The sequence below is a fragment of the Lepisma saccharinum genome, chromosome 7 (assembly GCF_977018435.1).
Source record: "Lepisma saccharinum chromosome 7, izLepSacc3.1, whole genome shotgun sequence".
Classification (NCBI taxonomy): domain Eukaryota; kingdom Metazoa; phylum Arthropoda; class Insecta; order Zygentoma; family Lepismatidae; genus Lepisma; species Lepisma saccharinum.
Window position 1 is genome coordinate 93,016,732 of NC_139235.1, and position 23,379 is coordinate 93,040,110.

General features: G+C 37.7%; 1 protein-coding gene across 1 annotated transcript in view; it reads left to right on the forward strand.

Annotated features, from left to right (window-relative positions):
- LOC145990025 (uncharacterized) overlaps positions 1–23,379 on the forward strand; it is a 133,112-nt gene that overhangs the window by 631 nt on the left and 109,102 nt on the right. The window lies entirely within an intron of this gene.

Here is a 23,379-nt window from a genome sequence, read left to right on the forward strand (position 1 = left end):
AGTTGGCACCAATGCATCCTTGCATTCTTGAAGGGCCAGAGTGCTTGTCTGTGTAATGGATGAGAAACAGCTAATGACACAGCAATTGAAGATAAAAGAGGTTTGAATTATGCATCGGTTTAAATTACCAATTACGATGTTATAGACATATTTCATGGGTGCAGAAAAGAGGCTAAACTCTTATAATGTTAAATCATGTAATTTTTCAACTGACGAAAATAACCGGGTAAGCAAGAATGCACATGATGAATTGCCGGAGACACTAGCGATGTCTAGATGATAAAGGCAGTAGATACAGTAAACCATTGGGGAAAATAAGATACGCGTAACGTAACGTATGAAGTTTGCTTCTCAGGTCTTTAGCAACGTATAACTTCAACCGGTGATATATTCTGGCTTATGAACCTCGTCCTAAATTACAGTAATTGATTTGGTATTCTGTGGGAGTTGTAAGATCATTTTTAGATGTTCCTGGTTTGGAATTAATTGGTTATTCTTGCAAGGAATATAGAGAGAAGAGTGAAAAATTAGAGGCCACGAAGATGAAATTATAATCAGATAGATCATATTCTCATTGATAAGAGAAGGCATACTAGTATAATTGACGTTCGTACACATAGAGGTGCTGACTGTGCCAGTGACCATTATTTAGTAATTGCTAAATTAAGAGAAAGACTCTCAGTGATAAATCATAAGCAACAAAATCTAAAAGTTCTAAAATTTGATACAGGAAAGTTTACTGATGAAAGAATTAAGAAAGATTACCAAATTAAACTGTCAAATAGATTTGATGTTTTGCAGGATTTAAATGATGATGAAAATATAAATGAAAAAGACGTAGATAAGAATTGGGAGCACATACGTAATGCAATAGAATCAGCAGCTAAAGAAAGTATAGGATACCATAAACCGAGAAAAAGTAAGCCATGGTTTGATAATGAATGTCATAATCTAATAGAAATAAGAAATCAGGCTAGACTTAGGTGGTTAAATAACTCTGATGATACAAATCTAAACAATTATAATAGAATAAAGCGAGAAGTTAACCACACATTTAGAAGTAAAAAAAGAGATTACTTGAAAAGCAAAATTAACGAACTTGAAACAAACAGCAAAAATAAAAATATCAGAGATTTATATAAAGGTGTAAATGAGTTTAGAAAGGGGTGGCAACCTAAAGTAAACTTGATAAAAGATAAAGACGGTGATTTTCTAGCTGACCCAAGCGATATTCTAAATAGATGGAAGAACTACTTTAATGACCTTTTAAATGTCCATGTAGGAGATAAATCAGAAGTGAATGAAGTACACACAGCAGAACCTTTAGTTCCAGAACCTAACTTGACTGAAGTTAAAGATGCTATTAAAAGGCTAAAGAATAACAAAGCACCTGGCATTGATTTAATACCAGCTGAGTTAATTAAATATGGTGGAAATTCATTAATATGTCAAATTCATAAATTAATTTGTTTAATATGGAATAAAGAAGAAATCCCTCAACAGTGGAAAGAATCCATAATTGTTCCTGTGTTTAAAAAAGGTGATAAAATGAACTGCAATAATTACCGTGGAATTTCTCTACTCTCAACAACATATAAAATATTATCTAACATTCTTTTAACAAGACTAACCCCATATGCTAATGAAATTATAGGTGATTATCAATGTGGATTTAAACGTAACAGATCAACTACAGATCAAATTTTTCACATCAGACAGACACTTGAAAAAAAGTGGGAATATAATCAAAATGTCCATCAGCTATTCATTGATTTCAAAAAAGCATATGATTCGGTCAAAAGAGATAAATTATATAATATATTAGTAGAGTTTGGAATACCTAAGAAGCTTGTTAGTATGATAAAAATATGCACCAGTGAAACAGAAAGTAAAATTCGTGTGGGTATTAATATGTCTGAAAAATTTACAATTCATGATGGGTTAAAACAAGGAGATGCATTATCTCCATTGCTCTTTAATTTTGCCTTAGAATATGCTGTTAGGAAGGTAAACGAAACTAAAGAAGGACTAAAATTAAATGGCGTGACTCAGTTGTTAGCATATGCAGATGATGTAGACTTACTGGGGGATGATGTGAATACAATTAAGAATAATGCTAAAATATTTTTCAAAACTGCTAAAGAGATAGGTTTGGAAGTTAACAAAGAGAAAACTAAATATATGCTTACAGGCCGAAACCAAGTGTTAGGTAATAATCAAAATCTAATTATTGATAACAACTCGTTTGAACCAGTTTCCAAATTCAAATACTTAGGAGTAATATTAACAAATGAAAATTATATTAAAGAGGAAATAAAAAGTAGGCTTAATTCAGGAAATGCATGTTACTTCTCTCTTCATAAACTTTTGTCTTCTCGTTTAATATCTAAGAAACTAAAAGTTAAAATATACAAAACAGTAATTTTGCCTGTAGTATTATATGGGTGTGAAACTTGGTCCCTTACATTGAAAGAGGAACATAAATTGAGAGTATTTGAAAATAGGATCCTTAGGAAAATCTTTGGACCTAAAAGGGATGAGGAGACAGGTGAGTGGAGAAGGTTACATAATTTAGAACTACATAATTTGTATTCATGTCCAGACATTATTAGAATAATTAAATCAAGAAGACTTAGGTGGGCAGGCCATGTGGCACGAATGGGAGAGGAAAGAGGAGTTTACAGGATTCTTGTTGGGAAACCTGATGGTAAGAGACCTGTAGGAAGGCCAAGACGAAGATGAAGGGACAACGTCGAGATGGACCTAAGGGAAATCGGTAGGGATGGAAAAGAGTATATAGATCTTGCTCGATATAGGGACAGATGGAAGGCCTGTGTTGCTGCAGCCATGAACCTTCGGGTTTAAGAAGGCTAGAGAGTTAGTTAGTTAGTTAGAAGATGAAATGTGAATAAATTATTTCTCAATTTGAAACTGAAAACAAGCTAACTACCACAGATTCTTCAAAGTTTGTAAGCATTAAAGAACTTACAACTCCCGACAGTTGTTGAAACATGGATAAGGTCAGCAACAAATAAAATATGTAAAAAATATATGTATATATATACAATGTGGCGAAACTTAAATCGTGAAATGTCTGGTTTTTCCCAAATTGATCCATCCATTATGTTCATTTTGAAGATATATCAGGCCGGTGCTTATTTTCGGAAGCAAAGAACCTTTATTTACTATTACATTAATTGAAGATTTATTGTTCTAGTCTGAGATACCTCGGCGGAAGGAGGTCGTTCGTCATAGCCGCGTTAATCTATCTGTGCATTGTACACTCCTGGTCACATAAAGTGGCACTTTTTATAAGGTGACAGTTGAAGTAGGTGTCACTTTTTCTGAACAGGAGTCTACATTGAGAAATATTTGGGCAAAACGATGTCCAGTCTCGATTAACCCATCGGAGCATAAAGTGGATTTAAAATCAAACTTTATATACTTTTTGTAGTCTGGAAAATTGCAATGATTGTGAAGACAGATTCTCAAAGAATGTTGTTAAAATTGTATTTATTCTGAGACTTATTTCCTCCGTGCAAGAAAAAAGGGCCTTGCATACATCTGTTCTTTGAAGCGCATAGCCAGAAACGATACAATTCTATTTCGAGTCCGAATTACCAATCCGATGTCCATTAGATACACAAACTGCAATGAATATCGTCTTAATCTCCAAAAAATGTAGTTTAGGCAGAGATTTGAAAGTGTTATCAGAGTTTGGAATCTACCTCAGCATATGAAAAATCCCTTTTTCATCCACAAACTTGAACTGTTAATACAATAATAATAAAGAAATAGAGGAGCAATTAAATCTAAGGAGCATTTCATGAATAAATTGCGCATGTGCTTATGCTGAGGAGAGGAGAAATCTGGTTTGTAAAAATCCACAAAGCTCAATTTCCAAGGACTGTAATCGCATGGTTTGATATTTAGATTGACACATCAGTGTACCTACGTACAAATATTCTTATACCAGCAAGTATAACCATTATAATAGTGGCGGCGATTAGAGGGGGGGGGGGGGGCAGTTGCCATCCTACTTTTTATCACTTTTTGCCCCCGTGCTAATAAGCTTTGTCTAGCAAATCGCCACTACTGCATTCTAACATTGAATACGGAGAAATAAAATCCACAAATCCATTAGTTGTTAGCCTGTTAACAGAAGCCTTCCCACATACACTAACAATTTTACAAACAAAAAAAAAAGAGGAACGCACTTTTAAAAGAAAGCCAACTTTAAATAGATGTCAGTACACCTTCGCACGTCCATGTTGAGCTAGGAGTTAGACGTAATTAGTGAGAATAAGGAAGAAGCTGTCCATATAAAAATATTTACAGTTTTCTATGACAGAGTGCGGTGTATAAGTATTACCAGGAAATTGTCTATCTGCAACGAAGTGGTTGTCAACGTTTGCAGAAGCATTAAAACAATTCCAGGTAGAGCGTGGAAGAAAATGAATGAAAACAGCGAAGGACCCTTTATCATATTTGTACATTCTACTGTACAAATTTTTGTAACACAAAAGTTACAGGTATTTGGCAAAGATGTCCGGCCACCTTTACACCTCCGTCGCGGAACTTGGAATATCGGAGTAGACGCTGACGTCAGCACTGGAAGGCTGGGTGACCGGAGGGCGATGAGGTGTATCACAGTGATTCAGAGAAGTAGGAGCGACCTCTATCCATTCCCCTTTCGGAGCCGGAAGTAGGAGAGGAACCAGGCGCTCTTCCACGAAAGTAGGAGAAAGTACCAGGACGTAGAATGTGGTATGGACAGGCCAATGTCTTTTCGGCATTGATATTCTGCTGCTTTTTCCGTTCAGAAATGTACAGGCAGTGGCCAAAAACAATAGCGTCGGGAAGGAGAGGGGCGGGGGGGGGGGAGGGAAGGGGGGCATACTGAAACATTTCATTGCAGGATGTAAAGTTATCTTAATGCAATTTATATATTTACATCCTACAAATTTTGAAATTACGTTTATTTAAAGACTCGTAGTTTCTGATTAAAAAAGTTTAGCATAGGGTAACTTCGGTGAATAACGCCAGGCGGGAAATAACGCCATTTCAAAGTTTCAACTCTGAAAACATGGACGCATGTAAAGTTAAGGTGTGACTCACCGTTGTGACATAAACAATGGTGCCTGGCAGCATTGCTGATAAGAACGGTTGCCATTGTCGAGCCTTCATTTAAGAGAAACACTTTGAACAGTGTAGACGTTTGAGTTGAGTTTCGAGGAAAAAGAGTCCACATTTTCATCGCGCCGACAAAGGTGAGTGTTTTTCTATTGTAGGATTAGATTTTAAATGTTAACAATGCTGTACGTACACAATACGTTTATTACGTAAGTGAATGATGTGTGTACGGTTTTCATGGTCGGTGTCGTAAGTTTAGAACAGTTGGTTAAACTACAGTCTGTTGTTTCGGGAAATAACGCCATCATCGTGTCGGGGTATAACGCCACTCAATTTAAACTCAAATTTAAGGAAATGTTGATTTCGAAAATAGGTTTATCCTTGCTCAGTTACTTTCGAGGCGTACAGATATTTATTCTCGGCTAATTTCCTCTTTCAAATGGCGAGGAAATGTAGAAATATACGGGCCAAATGGTCAGTGGATGACTTGAGGCAAGCTATGGCGGCCATCAAACAAGGGATAGAAGATAGCATGTGCTGCACGTTCCTCGCAGAACTTTGAGGGACTGGGTATCGCGAAAAGACAAAAAAAGACTTTTTTTTCTAATAACTTACTACAGTAATTATTTTTCCTAGTACAGTTTAGTGAAGAAAATGTGAATGTTTTACTTGTAATTAGGATAATGTGAATGTTTTACTTGTAATTATGAACATGGCGTTATTACCCGACAGGTCTGGAAATAACGCCATTTTGCATTAACACAGAATTTAGTATTTTATTGCTTTCATTATAACAGTGCAATCAATATTTTATTATTACACAATAGAGGAAAGTTCATTCTCCTATACATGTAACTTTCATGTTCCTAACAATAAAAATGTATGAGTTCTAGAACGAAATGACCAATTGGTGGCGTTAATCACCGAAGTTACCCTATTTAAAAATATTGGTTTGCCCGCATTTTGATGACCTAAAAATATTTGAAAAATGACCTTTAAAATGACAACAAAAATCCTGTAAAATGACCTAAAATTGAAAAATGACCCAAAAACTCGTACAAAACTCAATCTGCTTATTGGAAATAGTATATATATTACAAGACAAACAATTTTACAATTGCTTCTTCACCTTGGTGTATTGTACGGACTGTGAATAAGAAACTTGACAATGTTGCAGTTCGCGATTTTCAGACAGGCTTTGTTGCATTGGTAGTTAAACACAGAGTAAGTACCGCAAGATAACATTCAGACAAAACAGAAATTATTGAACTTCTTATGTTTCAGCATGCAATGAGACAAATTTTTTTAAAAAAAAAAATGACCTAAAAATTAAGCAAAATTAAAAAAAGACCTAAAAAGTAAGCAAAATTTTAAAAAATGACCGAAAAATAAAAAAAAATCACCAAAAATGGCCCAAAAAATTACATTTCTTAAACCTGAGGAGGATGTTCAGGATTTCTGTACTAGTTAGCAATGTCTACGTTGCACCAGTTGAAAGATGAAATGTCAACAAAATACGGGCCCTCGTGTCCGAAGAAAAACTTTGAAAACGTATTTACTACTTTGGGAAACAGAAAATTCCAGCAGTGTGTTACCAAAATATACCTCTGCAAAGTGTTAATTTCTTCGTTGCATACTTGGACTTTGTAATCATTAAAAAAAAAAAAGTCTTGAATGACACACAGGGCTTCAGCCCCCTTAGCCTACCTCTCCCCACGGACCTGAGGGTTCGATTCTCGGCCTGGGAATGGGTCTTCTTTGTAAGTGTTCCTTCACCATATCATCGCTCATCCTCATCGTCGCGATTAACCTTAAGTGACAGAAAAACGACGTAAAATAACCTAATTCAGTCAAATACCACATTGGTTATTTTACATTGCAAACTACTAGCAGCAGAAAGTAATAATATAATTAATAACTTTAAAAAGTGGGAATATGACCTTCTCAAGGCGTAGAGATAACGCTGTTGTCTTGTATATAAAAAAATCGGGTTTAACACCCGATGGAGGCACATCGCACAGTGGTTAGGATCCAATTTTAAACTGGACTTCGGTCCCGATTAGCTCATCCGAACATAAAGTGAACCTAAACAAACTTTTCTTATTATATCCTTACGGAGACCCCTCAAATTCCACGCACATTGAAATCCATTCTCACATTTTATTATATTTTTTATATACCTTAATGTTGGCCTTTTTTAAAGTTATGGAAACATTTTTGACAGAATTTATGGTGAAAACTGGGAGTCCTGCCGTGGAACAATTTATTCTTTGGATTAAGAAGTAGACCACAAGGAAGTTGGTACCTGGTTTCTGTATTTTGTACTACGCTTCTCGAGCTATTTTTCCTCTCATGATATTCAGTCCAAACACTAATTAACTGAATGTATTTATTTTATCGACTACACGCACACTCACACGTACGTGTAATAAATACATACAACCTTACATATACACACACGCGCGGAGAGCTTTTATTTCAACAATCAAATTAATGATGTCGATTTCCAGAGAGAGATGGCGGGGGGGGGGGGGGGGGAAGGTCGACCATGCATACCACCTAGCACCATGTGAAATAAAGGAGGAAAGAAATCTTAAGTTATTCAAAAATAAAATAAAAAAACTATCTCTTAGAAACATCACCCTACAGCATAGAAGAATTTCTACAGCATATCTAAAACTACTTCCTCTGTCTCACCCATGTGCATAATCAATTGGACACAATATATCAACATGTATGAAACCTTAATTAATCTGATATGCATCCCATATATGTAATCTAGTGGATGTAATATATATTTGAAACTCAATTATGCTGATCTATATCCTAAATGTATAATCAAGGGTATGTAATATATATTTGTAACTCAATTATGCTGATCTGCATCCCATATATGTAATCTAGTGGATGTAATATATATTTGAAACTCAGTTATGCTGATCTATATCCCAAATGTGTAATCAAGGGTATGTAATATATATTTGTAACTCAATTATGCTGATATGCATACCATATATGTAATCTAGTGGATGCATACCATATATGTAATCTAGTGAATGTAATATACATTTGTAACTCAACTATGCTGATCTACTTCCCAAATATGTTATCAAGGGTATGTAATATATATATTTGTAACCTTAACTGCTATGTGCCATGTATGTAATCAAACCGATATGTAATAATATATACTTGTAACTTTAATCATACTGCATCTCAAATAAAAATCAAGTGGATGTATTTGTACTGAAACCATGCTAATATTATATGTAACAAATGATTATCTGCTCTATACTGCTGCAGATAGAAATATCTACAATGTAGTCAACAGAACAAGAATAAATTACAATTACAATTACTACGAAAAATACAAGTATCGTATTTTCAGGATATATTATTCTATTTGCATACATCCTGGAGTGTGGCAGTTACGTTCGATCTAAGTTTCCGAATAGCAACATTTTCATTTTTCATCAACGAATGTTATATATTTCATTATTCTTTGGAAATTTACGTTCAGATTGTACTCGTACATCACTAATCGGTCTAGTAGTTTTCCTGAGCTCTTTGATTTCTGACTGATTTTGCATATCGAGCATAGTATCAAGGTGATTATGTAACGGTTAGGCTCATCAGCTGCTTCGTGAGATGGAGACATCCTTTTCTTTTTCGTGTCGCAAGTCAAGGTTACTCACCTTACCGAAGGACTGTTTATTCAAGGAACACAACTACTTGGCTTGATTTTCAAGCTAAAGTTTCATAAATCGATGGGAAGGATTTATTATTATTATTATTATTATTACAGAAAATTGACTGCCTTGCAAATGTCACCAAGAAACCGGTGACATGGTCGTGAGTTGCCAAAATCGTCAAAATGCGGTGAATTGAGGAATTAATTTTCTTGCTTTACTGAAGAGGTACTGGAAAGAGGAAGGGGTGCCTAATTTTCTTTTATGTGCTAAAAAGAAGATCGGGCGACACCTTGTTTGATAAGTCTCTTCGGCTTGAAACAACTTGTATAAGAAACATATTGAGGTTTGGTCTCTTTCTGCGAATAGCTCAGGAAACGAAGGCAAAAAAATGTACATTGCGGAACGCTGCGAGAGCAGGGGAGTGAAACTCGCTACAGGTTACATTTTAGTAACAAGCTTGTCATTATTCGTATCAAATGAAAGATAATTTTATACTCTACAACTTTTGTAGGATAATTTTCCAATATTATTATTCGTAACGAAAATACATTGCTAGAAGGGAGAAGTAAGTATAAAAATTTACATTTTTTTCACTTTGTCTTAAAATTACTCAAAAACCATTGTGAATATTTGAAACACGAAGAAGACCAAATTTATAGAGAGTAATTTTGACACTGAAATTAAGAAAATAACGTCCCGATATGTCCAATAGTTTGAGATATGGACGTTTTCATGAAACACTGCATATTGAATGTTCAGGGGGCAGCTACGGGAGAAGGGGTGGGGACTTTTGGGAAAATACATCTCTTATGATGGTCTGACAATACACCAAAATTCAGCTTTCCCCTAATTAGTTCCGACAAAAATCCTTCGTTTACTGGGCTAGAATGGGCGCCCCAAAACTTTATAATGTGTTAAATGAACCATCAGTTTCTTAACAGTGTATTATTATCGAAATGGGCAACAAAATCCACATAAATGCAACATCGATTCTTGTACGTTATCAAGCTTCTCTGTAAGTGATGTTTCCAAGTTCACTGATAAGTAGACGTCGGATTTTCGGTTTTTAACCTATTTTTTTCCTTTACAGGTATGTAAGAAATAATAAGTTATATCAGTGTTTTGTAAAAAACTCAACAACTGATGAAGTATTTATAGTGCCTAAAAAAAACTATTTTGCTTGTTAGAACCTATTTTTGGTATATGCTCCTAAATCAAGCCTTTTTTTAGGTTTTTATAGATTTTACAGGATTTTTTATGTCGCACAGAGGCATTTGCTTTGATTGATCACGAAAAAATTCAATGACGAACGTGTTTGAAACGTACTCTGTCGATTTCCCTTCCTCCAAGTTCATGGCGATTTTTCAAAGCTCTAAACAAAGCAAAATGTCCGGTGCCACTGTTACCTGTACAATCCAAAGTGGTCTGATCTGTGTGGTCTTACTCACTTTCGCGTCACTTCGGCACTTTGGGGCATTCGCGCCTTCCAAACTAACATTTCAGCATTGAAGTTTGCACCACTGACTATGTTTTTGTTGAAAGATTATTTTCAGCAAATAAGATGATCCTCAGAGACAAAATTGCGGAATTTGACTGTGGAGAACATGAAAAAAAAGATTGTTGCCTAACTATACGGCGAAGAGTGGATTTGAATTGCAAATTCCCAATGGTAAGTTCTGCCATCGCCGTAGTGTTAGGCAACTAACATAACATTATGCAAGATAGTGCGTATTTATGGATATAGGTGTCCCATTTTCAATGCAGGTGACTATACCTAATCAGCATTTTTCAGGAATTTTGAACTATTTTAAGTTTCCTTGAACCTACTTCAGGATTTTTCGAGATTACTTAAGATTTTTAGGATTTTAAAAACCTATTTTAAGTTTTTTCGAACCTATTGTAAGATTTTTAGAGCCTATTTTAGGATCTAAAAGAACACTTTTCAGAACCTAAGAATCCGAGATCTACTGATAAGGTACAGTTCGACAATTTTAAATGGTAAAGGGGTGGATCCCGTTATAATAGTTAGATGGATGACTTCAAACAACCTTTGAGAAATGATATACTTTTCCGATCAGAGTGGACCGCATAATATTACCATGTATTGGCGTTGCCATATTTGTTTTATGCAATACGACGTTCAAGAACTGAAATAAGAAAAATATCGAAACAATTGACAAATCTCTGCATATCTCTCAGCATGTTCACAATTTCATTTTTAAAACTGTGTAGCAGAAGAAGGAATGAAAATTAATATGGGATAATATTGGTGCAGACGTTGTCTTCTCTGTTTAATGGTAAACATTACAAAAGATAATTTGCTTACTATTGATGTCTGTGCTAAAGTATCTGTGAATTCTTGAAAGCGACCATTCTTTTTTCGTTGGAATCTGTGGAAGTTTACATCTGATTTCGAACGCACACCACGGCAAATGTTTCCGCGAACTGCGGAACTCATTCTTATGTACAGAGTGAAGTCCTACGAAGATTAACTTTGTGCAAGGGGTGCTTCGCGGAGGGGAAAAAAATCGAGTACGTGTCGTGTCAACGTGCAACATGGAGTTTATAGCGTCGTTCGCATAAAAAATCAGCCGCCCGGAAAACACTTTGGAGTCATGCGTGCACGATTAAGAAACATAACGGTACTTCGGTGTGGGAACCAAATTGCGACAATTGGCAGCACTCGGACGTTTCAAATTTGACCTTGACACCGGTGCAAGGAGGAACAAAAGCCAACGTACCTGGTCAGAGATGTAATAAGATACTTACATATATTAGGCATTCCGAAAGAATTGGAATATAATCTTCGATACCGGCCGATGTTATCCTGAGTTTGGGGCCGCAAAAATGCTGCGCGACACTTTCGGGGAGTCTAAATATCTTGATATTTATGTAAAATACATAACTTTCTATATTTTGGCAACTGAATGATTGGGAACAGTTGGCGTGGTAAACCAACTTTTTTCATATGCAGGGTGATTCAAATGTCTCTTGACATTTTCCTTATATCGCTAATGAATGGTTTTCAGGATGCGATAAAATACACTGTTCTTTTCCAGCAAGATGGTGAACCACCCCATTTCGCCAGAATCGTTCGCGACTCGTACCTCGCTGACACCTTCCCCGATAGGTGGATCGGCCGTGGCTCACCAAGACTTTGGGTGGTTCGCTTTCCAGACCTGACTCTCCTCTTTTACACCACCATTTTGTTTTCAGTGTTAGTAAGATCTTAGAGCCCCTGGGGAGGGTACGTTGAAGCCCCTTGCTGTCTGAGTCCATGCGCGGGTATAGGCGTAATTAGTTTTTACTCAAAATCCTCTGCTGTTCCGTGCCAGACTAACGAAGAGTGCCTTTTTATAATTTTATAGAATTTCAATTTTTATAGTTTTATAGAATCTCAATTGTTCAAAGAAAAGTTCTAATCGTAATAATTGAAGATTTGGCGTTTTAGACCATTAATTTAGCATATTTTTAAAACTGTCTGGCACCGTGCGCGACCATCGACGTAATTGTTCTCACGCAACCTCCGAAGGGTTAAATCTAGGGTGTGCCAAGTAAAGATCAACACCATAGAGAAACTGACACACCGAATAGTTGCAGCAACAGGAACAGTGCCGCTACCACAGGGGATCAGGTGGGTATGCCGAATGATCTAAATTAAAATAAGAGAGAATTCATTGGCGTCCCGTGAAATTATTTGCGCCCTATTAAATCTATATTGATTTCAGCCTGCAAAAAAAATGGATCCAAAAATTTTCTTGCTCGCTTCGCTTGCAATTTGTCATTGTTCTCTGTAATGCGTTGTAAATTACCAGACAGACAAATAAGACATGTCGTAATTGATTTTGTTTTAAGTGCATGAGCAATTGTTTTGAGGAGAGGGAGCAAATTAACCAAAAGTGGCACAGGAAGCGAAGTAAAATAAAGCAAATCAATTATAACAATAACGGAACAATAATGTTATGATAATAACATTATTATTATTATTAGCTTTATATTATTAGCATTATTATTATAAAATTATTATTATTATTATTATTGTTATTTTTGGTACGTTTATCCTGGTGCTTGCCCCCCAGACAAAAATTCGTGGTTGCGCCTCTGGCAGGGGAGATCACGCAAGCTACCTTTGAGCATGTGTTCCTGTCCACGCAAGAGAGATGGAAACATTTTTGACAGAATTTATGGTGAAAACTGTGGGACCTGCCATGGAACAATTTATTCTTTGGATTAAGAAGTAGACTTCAAGAAAGTGGTTTCCTGGTTTCCTTACTCTTACCGGGCCACCACATTGAAATGTACTGAGTTTGTCTTCTATTCTAGAGTACTTTTCAGTAGTAATGTCAATTTTGTCAATCACGTGCTTTTTTATTAAAATGTCGAGAGACTTTTGAATCAACCGGTATATATAAATTGTTGGAAAATTTGAAAGGACTTCTGTTTTTGTTTCACTTCCATGCCTGACGCCTTAGACCGCACGGAGCATATGTGATATAAATACCACTATTAAATCAAAGTTTCTGGAAAATACGAGCTGGTTTTGAATGGTTTAGTGATTTTTCAATGTTTATGCTCCCCAGATGTTCTTGTTTTCTACGAATAATTTTCAGTTTTATGTGGTATATATTTTCCAGTTTTAGTTTCATTGTCCGAACTTTAAAAAATTCTGTATCCGAATAAAAAGGGTCGGGAAGCGTTCTAGGTATTGCATGAAGATACTACTTTGGCGTGCGTTCATAACTATTCTCTGCTCGGCACACAATGCCCATGAAATACAAAACAATTAAATATTAAGAATCGAGAATTTTGTGAAAGTCTGTTTACAGAATCTAATATTCTATATTTTAAAAATATCGTTTTCATGAACACATTTAGAAAGTATTTTGAACAAACTATGCGGCAAATATTTTCCAGGTGTGTTATTTGCGTTCATCACATTTTTACCTATCTAGGTTAATCGAAACGTTGAGAATGAATGGATACTTGAATGAAATATAAGAAAGAAGCACAGCGAAACGTCCGTCCTCCCATGCGATGTAGTGGTAACACTGTCGCTTTGTAATAAAAGGGTCTCTGGTTCAATGAGCGGTGGAAGTATAATCGGACCCCACTTTAAGATGTAGGTACATTTTCAGTTAACCCAGCACAGCACAAGGTGGACTTAAACTTTGCCAATGAAACTCTCAAACGTCGTGATTGAGCCTAGGACCCATGGTTTCTTAGCAGTGGCGTAGCAAGGGATTGACGACCACCCGGGGCCTCGCGTCCCATGGGGTTGATACGAATTAAGGAATAAATAGAAGTAAGAAAATAATATGGAAAAGGCAATAAAATTGGGTGCAATAAAATGAAAACATTGTTTTTTATCTGGCTTTAAATTCTAGTTAAAAGTTATAAGTGAATGACTACGTCAAAACAGGCGTATCATACAGGCAGGAGGGCCCAAAGACTAAGGAGCCCCGAAATAAGTAAAAATTATTGTCGTATTTATCATGTGAAACATTTACTAAAAATTCAGGATAGTTTGGTTGGATATTTACCCATTTATTCTTTTCTTGAATAAAAATCCCTTTTCATCTTTCTCTTGACTTCCTGATTTTAATATGTTAACAATAAAGCACTACCAACTGCCACGAAGCAAGTGTGAGGCATTCAAATGCGTGCGTTGTTTTCAACTCGAGGAGGGCATAATATTAGTTCTTCTTTCCTTCAGCTTCAGATTTCAGCTACCGGGTAACACACACATTTTGAAAATGAGTAAAATTATTTAATATCATTATTATTAAATATGATAATCTGTTGACCTACCCCTGAAGATTTTGTATAGATTTACATTGAGATTTCAAATTTAAAGAACGGATGGGGGCCTCGTTTACTAATCTCACCCAGGGCTTCGCGATTTGTTGCTACGCCACTGTTTCTTAGCGTGCTATGCCAACCATATCACCACGGAGGCTGGATGTATTTTAGATGTGTCTAAAGCGTACAGTCCTCGAATCTACAAATTGAACCAATTCGAGTACTTTTGAACCCCGGTACATGTTTGAACACACAACTTTCAGAAGTAGTTCGTGCCTTTTTTACATCTGACGTTGGAGCATAAATAACTGTGAATTCAACTTTTATTTCTTCCTCTAGTTTTCATTTTTCTGTCCATATTATCCTGGTGCTAGAAATTTGCAACTTTAGACACTGTACAAACTATAGAGCTGCTTTCAAAACGTTAGTAGCGTTTGCTGAAGTTTGTGGTAGCCAGCGACGCTCTCGGCAAGGTTTCCTGCGGGCGAGATTCTGCCTTGGCCTTTCATTGGTGGATTCTCCATTAGCCTTAAAACATGCCCGCACAGACACTTCGCAAACAGAAAAAGAAAAAAGAGAGATGTCGTTATGTAATGCGATTCATTCTCCTCTTTCCTACTCCATAAATACATTACAAAACCTCTGCCCACTCTTCTCAACTCATTGTCAACTGCGTAATGAATTGCGTGCAAGGTAAACGACCACCTCAACTCCTACAGGATATGCGTAGGTTATACACCGGAGACACCTATTTTCCATATCCTGCACCTGTGATGTACATTTTCTACTTTATCAATGCGTCGATTGTTGATTTTGTGTTTCCTGTTCGCTTGACTCGATTAGGTACCGTGAGCGACAAAGTTCAAGTATCGAAACTGTCTTCCGTCATCAATGTTGCCAGGTCCAGCTGCGGAAGTTTGTCGTCGATCGTTCCAACATGACCAAAAAAGCAAGAACTTCCATGGAGAACATATGCAGAGTAAGTACAAGTTGACAAATTTTCCTCTAATTTGCTCGCGCCCACAGTTTTAATTTGCAGAAATCGTTGTTAAAAACTTCCCATAAAATGCATAAACATATACTTTTTTGTTGTTTTGGTTATACTACATTGCCGTTCTGCATCTTTGTGTTAATTGCAAAGATGAACATGAATGAGTGAAATAGGTGTTAGGACAGATAAAGAGAAAAAACACGCTTTTGCCTCACCCAGGAATTAAATCTAGTCCCTCTGGCGTTGTAGCGTACTTCTCTAACCACTCCTTAGCAGAGGCGGACATAGAAGATACATTCTGTACATAGTATGGTTATGCATAGTATGTAAAACAGAATATTATGTGTTAACCTCTCCATTTCTGGCACACACACTAAATCCTCTTGAGCATTAATTTTACTTTGCAGCACAAAATGTATAATAATTACAAGGTGCATATAAAAATCCGTACCATTTTTCCAAATCTCCCAAAGTTAAGCTCTGTCAGTACACCGTTGCCATCTTTTCCCCCAGTTATCCAAGCCGTTTGAGAAGTCCTTTTCAGGGATATGTTTCAGGCACTGGAAAATAACACACCCGAGAGCAATTCTGGATGCTTAATTTTTGTTACTTAGCGTTGCTTTCTGCTACTTTTGGTTAATTGGTAATTTGAGAATTTGTGATGATATGATGAAATTGATGAAGGGACACTTACAAAAAACACCCGTGCCTAGGTTGAGATTCGAACGAGGGACCCCCCCCCCTGGTGTTGTAGCGCGCTGTGCTAACCACTCTGCCAAGGAGGTCGGTACTTCTGGATGTAAAATGTCTGCCTCGCAATGAATCCTTCGAGTTTGGAAACAATCAGAAGTCGCTGGGGGGAAAGACCAGGTGAGCATGGGCGTATGTAGACTTTTCCCCGGGGGGATGAGGGCAAACAAACTTTCCCAGAGAGAATGTGCTCTAAATTGGTATGATAGGAAAAGTAAAGGATACTAAGAAAATATAGCTAAGTAAAAAAAAGTAAAGTGCTCCCCTATGCTTTGCACCACGCCATGAAGGCGTATAGGGGTGTGGAGTTAGGACCCACACTTTCTTGATCACGGCCGAAGGTGGGCGTGATGTGATCAGCACCACGCCCCTGGCCACCTCCCCCCCTAGTTTCCTCCAGGTACCCACTTTATACGACGCTGGGTGGGCGCCGGAGCAGTTTGAACAGGTGAAAAAAATCCCCGTTCTCTCGCTTGGTAATCAAACGCCCTACGACTGAGCTACCGCGGCTCATAAAAACGAATAAAATATGAAATTTAAAATGTTAAGTTTTCCACTCACATTACCATGTGTTTTACTTATGTTTGTGGTATATAATGTATTCATATATTTATTTTATTACAACAAATGAATGATGGAACAAAGATTCAGTTTTGCTTGAACGACTTTAATTTGCTTCACTTACACCTGTTCCTTTCTCCTAAATTCCAAGCTCAACAAGATTCACTCCCTCGACAATGACTTTATCCTATTTAGATTACCACTTTCCAAATTAATGCAACAATTCACCTAAAACACTGACGTTCTCGCGTGTAATTAGAAATGAATTGCAATAAAGAGCGAATGTTCTAAATTTAGCATACAACGAAGCCTAACTTCCTTGCCTTAGGCGATTCCACGAAAATCATTTCACCTTAAAAAAAAAATAGAGAAGACACATAGAAATTTAGCCTTCACTTTCCAAATTTTCAAATTAACAATATAAGTGTAATGTAACTAAAAGCAACTGTCGATAATATTACTTCTATTACAAAAATGTAACTGTTACAGTGACAACTCCTTACTTTTAAAAGTAACTAGTTACAATTAGAATTCCTCAAAAACTAACTGTAACTAGTTCCTTCCACTACAAACACTGATTCGAGCACTGGATCGCCGGCCCCCGTGGCGGAGTGTTTAGCACAACGCGCTACGACGCCAGGGGTCCCGGGTTCGAATCCCGGCCTGGATGTTTGTGAGTGTAAGAGACATTCGCGTCTCAAAAGCATATTAACTATGTCAACTATTGAAACATTAGTTTACTGCAATAAAAAAAAAAATATCCCTACATCCAATATAAATTCGCAAAGTTGGCAGCATTGCTCACTCCCTGCCCGTGTAGCTGATGTCATGTAGATTACTTCTTGGCTTTCCTTCAAGCTGTGACGTCACACGGATCTTTGAACAACCCATTAGCATCTTGAAAAGAGAAACTTCGTTTGCACTATACTCTCCTTCAGGAATGTGCAATACTTAACACACGAGTCCGTAAGCACAACAAAAATGGCTCGAAGGAACGTGTTAATGAAAAATACTTAGACTTCAAGCACCAATGTGGAAGTGGAAAGGAAACAAAACGCATTCAACATGAGCTCACTCTCCCAACTGACTGGAATTATGGTTTTTTTCCGTTATCTGTGGTCGAACATAGGTATTTTTTACTTAACCTCGAAACTAAAATTTGATTTACAAGGAATCTTGCTAAACACAAAGATGCGGAAGTCTGTTTGAAGAATTCGCGTATGGCACAGTTGATAGTGCAAAGGGGTCACTAAGCACAACTAAGATTAGATGACAGTAAACAATAATTACTATGCTTGAATCATTTTTTATTGTAGATAATGCTGAGTGTTCACTTTGGAATGGGTATACAGGCAAGATATTTAGAACATTAGATTACTGTATATTCTCAAGGTAAAATGTATACAAGTGTATCCAGCTGTTACCAAAAAATCAGTCTAAAATCTTTACATTTACGGCACTTCAGTCCTTCTCCCTAAAAAAGCTATATTTTAATGTCTTTATAGTCAAATTGTAGCCAAAGCGATGCTCCGAAATTCCTACTGTGGTCTGTACAGAATTTTGAACACATGAAAATTTGTTCCATAATTCCACAGAATGGTTCGACTACCACCACAACTGTGTGTAGCATTAATTGTCCCCACCAAGCTTAAGCATATTATTTAATCCTTATTCTTTGCAAATATGAAGGAGTGGTGTGCTTCCCGAAATACGTGGTTGTGAAAACCTGCGTTCCTTTTCCAGGAGAGAAATTTCTGGAATGTTGCTCATGCAATCATATTCAGTTAGATTCGTTGATTCGTTCCTGGGCAACCGTTATGTTGAGAGACGGATGTGACTTTCCGCATCAGTTTCCCGTGTTGGTTTCAAATATCTCCGTTATGTCGCTAGTTATTTATTACTTAACTTCGCTCACCTGACGTACAGTATGTAGCACCATCATTATCCGACAGAAAATTAATGCAATTGAAATCGCTCATCTGTGCTGCGTGATTATATACATACAGGATACGAACACAAAAGGTTTGAGTCAAGGACGTATTTAGGGGAGGTCCGAACCCCCCCCCTCCCGAACGATTTATCAAGTAGTTAAAATTAAATAATGAAAAATATATTATTTTAGCCTTTGTTGTATAATTTCCTCTGAACTTATTAGAAGACAAGGATTATATTGGGATCATACGGCTTTGAAGGACAAGAAGGGCGTATTCAGGGGGGGGCAGGGGTACGGACCCCCCCCAAAGACTTACGAATTACTAAAATTTGTTGCATAATCGATGGTATTAATTTCCTTTGAATTTTTAGAGGGCAAGGATTATATTGGGATCATACGGCTTTGAATGATATTACAAAGATGATTTATGTACACTACTACTAAATATGCATAAAATATTAATCAGAATCTTACTTTTCCCCAACTGCATGTAACATCATTTTTGTTATTCGATAAATATTCAATTATTCATCCATTTGACATTAATTTCATTGCCAGGGAACTTGTTTTTATGTAAATTATTCAGATTTTAACTACAGGTAAGCTACATAATGAATATGCGCTGTTATATCTCTATTCTTATACAGTCTTTTTACCTATTCGTGTAATAATAATATAATATTAATTTTTGTATTGTATTTAGTATTAATTTTATTTAATATAATTATTTTAATTTAAACATTATTATTATTCCTGAGACACTTGGTTCGGACCCCATCCGAAACATATTTCTAGATACGTGCCTGGTTTGAGTGTGTTTGTAGGGTCCAAACGAGATCTCAACGAGCAATACGCTGTTAAGAAAAGTTGTTCACACTGATGTCGTCTACACATTGTGAATTTCTTGCTGGTTTACCGACGGCTGTATCAGAGGCGTAGCAGCTACACCCCTCCTTTCCCCTCCTTTCCCACAAGGCTTACGAACCCCGTAGTAGATAAAAAGTGTGTTATTTTGGAATATTACACGTAACGACTTCACCATGTATTTGTCCACGTGCCCCATGAAGAAGCATCAACTTTCATATCATTTTTGTAATTGTCTGGTGGAGAGAGTAAGACCCGTTTTTGACGAAAGCATATTCCTTAGCATTTTTTATTAACATTTATGCCATGATCAAAATGTTAAAGTGAAAAATCTTATGGCATTTCTGATGCCATGGCATTTCTCAAGGATAGAACCCGTCCTATTTTTTTCGTAACATAACCAATCAGAAGCAAGCTCTAGGTCACGAGTGGAGATGTAATGGCGGCCGAGTGAGATGTAAACAACGTATCACTTCACATTTTTTAAAGCCGATATATTGAACCGAGAGGAATAATACCTTCTATAAAAAGGTTTTAGGTACAAAGCAATGGCACTGTTGAAATACAGACTTTGTAGCGTCTACAATACATGTACAGGGTGGCCCATAAGTCCCTACCCATTCACATATTTTATGTGTCCAGTGTATGTGTGTGCTGTCCTTCATTCTCGCTGCGACGCCATGTTCTGTGAGACATTTTTCGCAACATAGCAGGGGTTATTGTTCCAAATGCCGCTGTAACAGCTGCCCTTAACTTATCGTTGGAATTATAACGTTGTTTCGACACAATGTCCTTTGTGTATCCCCAAAGAGAGTTATCACACGTTGTCAAGTCCGGACTTCTTGCGGGCCATTTCATAGAAGCCGGAGCCACATCTTGTTGAAACAAAACCTCATCTCTGACTCAAAGTTCGAGTTTCGGTATAAACCACTGTTATAACATATTGAGATATGAGATGTGGTTTACTGACCCATGAATCGTATAATATTATGCGGAACAGCACACAGAAAACTCTATACACTAGATACATAAGATATATGAATGGGTATGGACTTACGGGCTGGCCACCCTGTATAGAATAATATTTTAGTACATACAAAAATCGCAAAAGCTAACCTGAAATGCTTCTATGTAAAGTACTGTCTGCTATTAGGTTTTTGAGAGCATTTAAATAGCATTATACTAGCAAAAATGTTAAAGAAAATGCTTCCGTCTAAAACGGGCATAAGGGACTCCGTGTTCAGGTTATGTTCCAGTTGGCGCATGCGTAGTGCATGAAAATGACGTGGGCAAAATGTGCTGCTCCCCCAAAATGTGATACCGATTGATTAATTATCCGACTGGTAGTTGGCAAAATTTCCTTTCATCGATTTAGCCTTATTGCATGTGCTACTGCCCCATGAGGAAAGCCCTTCTTGATGGATCACCTGGAATAAAAAATGCTTTATCCAGTTTGACCAAAATATTTTAGGAAATATATTCCTGTATTCTGAATGCTTTTGAAAAGTCACTCGACACAGTATTATCGCCAGGTAAAAGAAAAAAATGTGAAGAGGCAAGGGAGAGGAATGTTTTCTGGTGGGGAAGCTCATTACACTGAAAATGCATATTCGTGGTACAGGTTCATTTAAGTTCAGTTTTCCTTGTCGTTGAGAGAAGGGGGGGGGGCTGATCAGGTTGCCCCCATCTCCTTTGGCGTCAGCTAAACGATGCCTGTTTATCAGTGTGAATGTTCAGAAAGCAGAACTTTTATTACAGTCTTCCCAGAATGAAATTAGAGTTAGTCTGCAGTAGTTTCTTGGTAAATCATTATCATTTATTTTATGTTCGTGTCTCATTCTTTAAGAACTATAAAGTCTTTTCACATAAAAAAATGTTTACTGTTACTTTAAATGTGGAATTCCAATTCAAATATTTTCCCGCCATATTTCGCTGGGATATTTGACGCATTCATATCGAAGCCATTTTAACATATTAATTCATCTTATCCCCACTACAGGTGACTGTTTCGAGAAGAAGCATAGACCTAACTATGGGAATGAGCTCCCTGACCTATCGCCCCTTTCTCCGGAGAAGAGTAACCACAGGTGTAATTTTTCAACTGACAGATACGTAAAAAAAATATTTAATTACAATTTATAAATAAGAATCTATCAATCTGGTCTCCCCCAAAAATATATTCTTTGATTATGCCTATGGTTGTTCGCAACGTCAAAGAAGCTATAGGATTCTCTCTAAACTTAACTTGCGTCTGAATTCAATCTTTCTTTTATTACAGTAAATATTTTATTTATATATATATATATATATATATACACACACACACACACACACACACACACACACTGCTCGCCATTAAAATTGCAACACCCAGAAGGAAATGAGATAGAAACACGAAACTTGGCAAATATGTAGTTCACAATAAGATAAGAAAATGATTACAGTTAGAGCTCGGTGGTGTGACACGTAGAACATGGTTGCATAACCCCAAGGAGCTAGTAGCGTGTACAGCCTCCACGGGCGGCAATAACTGCTGCAACACGGCGAGGCATGGACAGAATGAGTCTATCGATGTCTGCTTGCGGTATGGCGTCCCAAGTGGCTTCCACACGGTGCCAGAGGTCTTCAACATTACGTGCCGGAAAACTGAGTTGGGCCAGCCGGCGACCCACCATGGACCAGACATGTTCAATTGGCGACATATCCGGCGAACGTGCTGGCCAAGGAAGCAGGGGCACGTGGTTAGCTTCCATAAATGCGAGGACATTCCTTGCAACATGGGGGCGCGCGTTATCCTGTTGAAAAGTGGCATTATGCAGTGCATGGACTACTGGGACAGCAACAGGGGTGAGAACCTGTGTGATGTACCGTTGGCTGTTCAATGTCCCTTGAATGCGTACGAGACGCGAACGAACACCTATGGCGATGGCACCCCATACCATGATACCCAATGAAGGCCCTGTGTGATGATGCATGATGCAGGCATCATGAAGCCTAGAGCTACGGTGCCGCCACACGCGTGTACGTCCATCATGATGATGTATACAGAAGCAGGATTCATCAGAGAACACTACAGCATTCCACTCCGCCATCCATGCACGACGGTCTTGGCACCATCTCGGACGCAAACGCCTATGCTCTAGCGTCAGAGGAATCCGCAACAGTGGGCGCCGGGAAAAAATTCCCCGGTTCGCCAAACGACGAAGCACGGTTCGTGGGGACACTGGACGTTGTAAAACATCCCGTACTTCATGCGCAATCCTCGTTGACGTGGCCGTTCTGTCTGTAAGGGCCATGCGTATCAGACGCCTGTCCTCTCCTTCCGTCGTCCGACGCGGACGCTGTGAACCTCTACGTCGCTCTACAGTGCCTTCCTGGACCCACTGGTTCCATACACGGATCGCTGTGGATGCATTCCGTCCTACACGGGCACCAATCTCACGGTAGGATAATCCGCATTCACGGTATGCAACAATTCGGCCGCGATCGAACTGGGAAACCTGCTGGAATCGCTGCCGTATTCGACGACGTGGCATTGCTGACCGATTTTAACACACTACACTCACGACCATGCACTTTGACTGCTCTTCTGCACCTATCTGACCTGCTACAGGTACCACTTACCAGATGGCGTGGCAGGCGCACATGACGGCCTT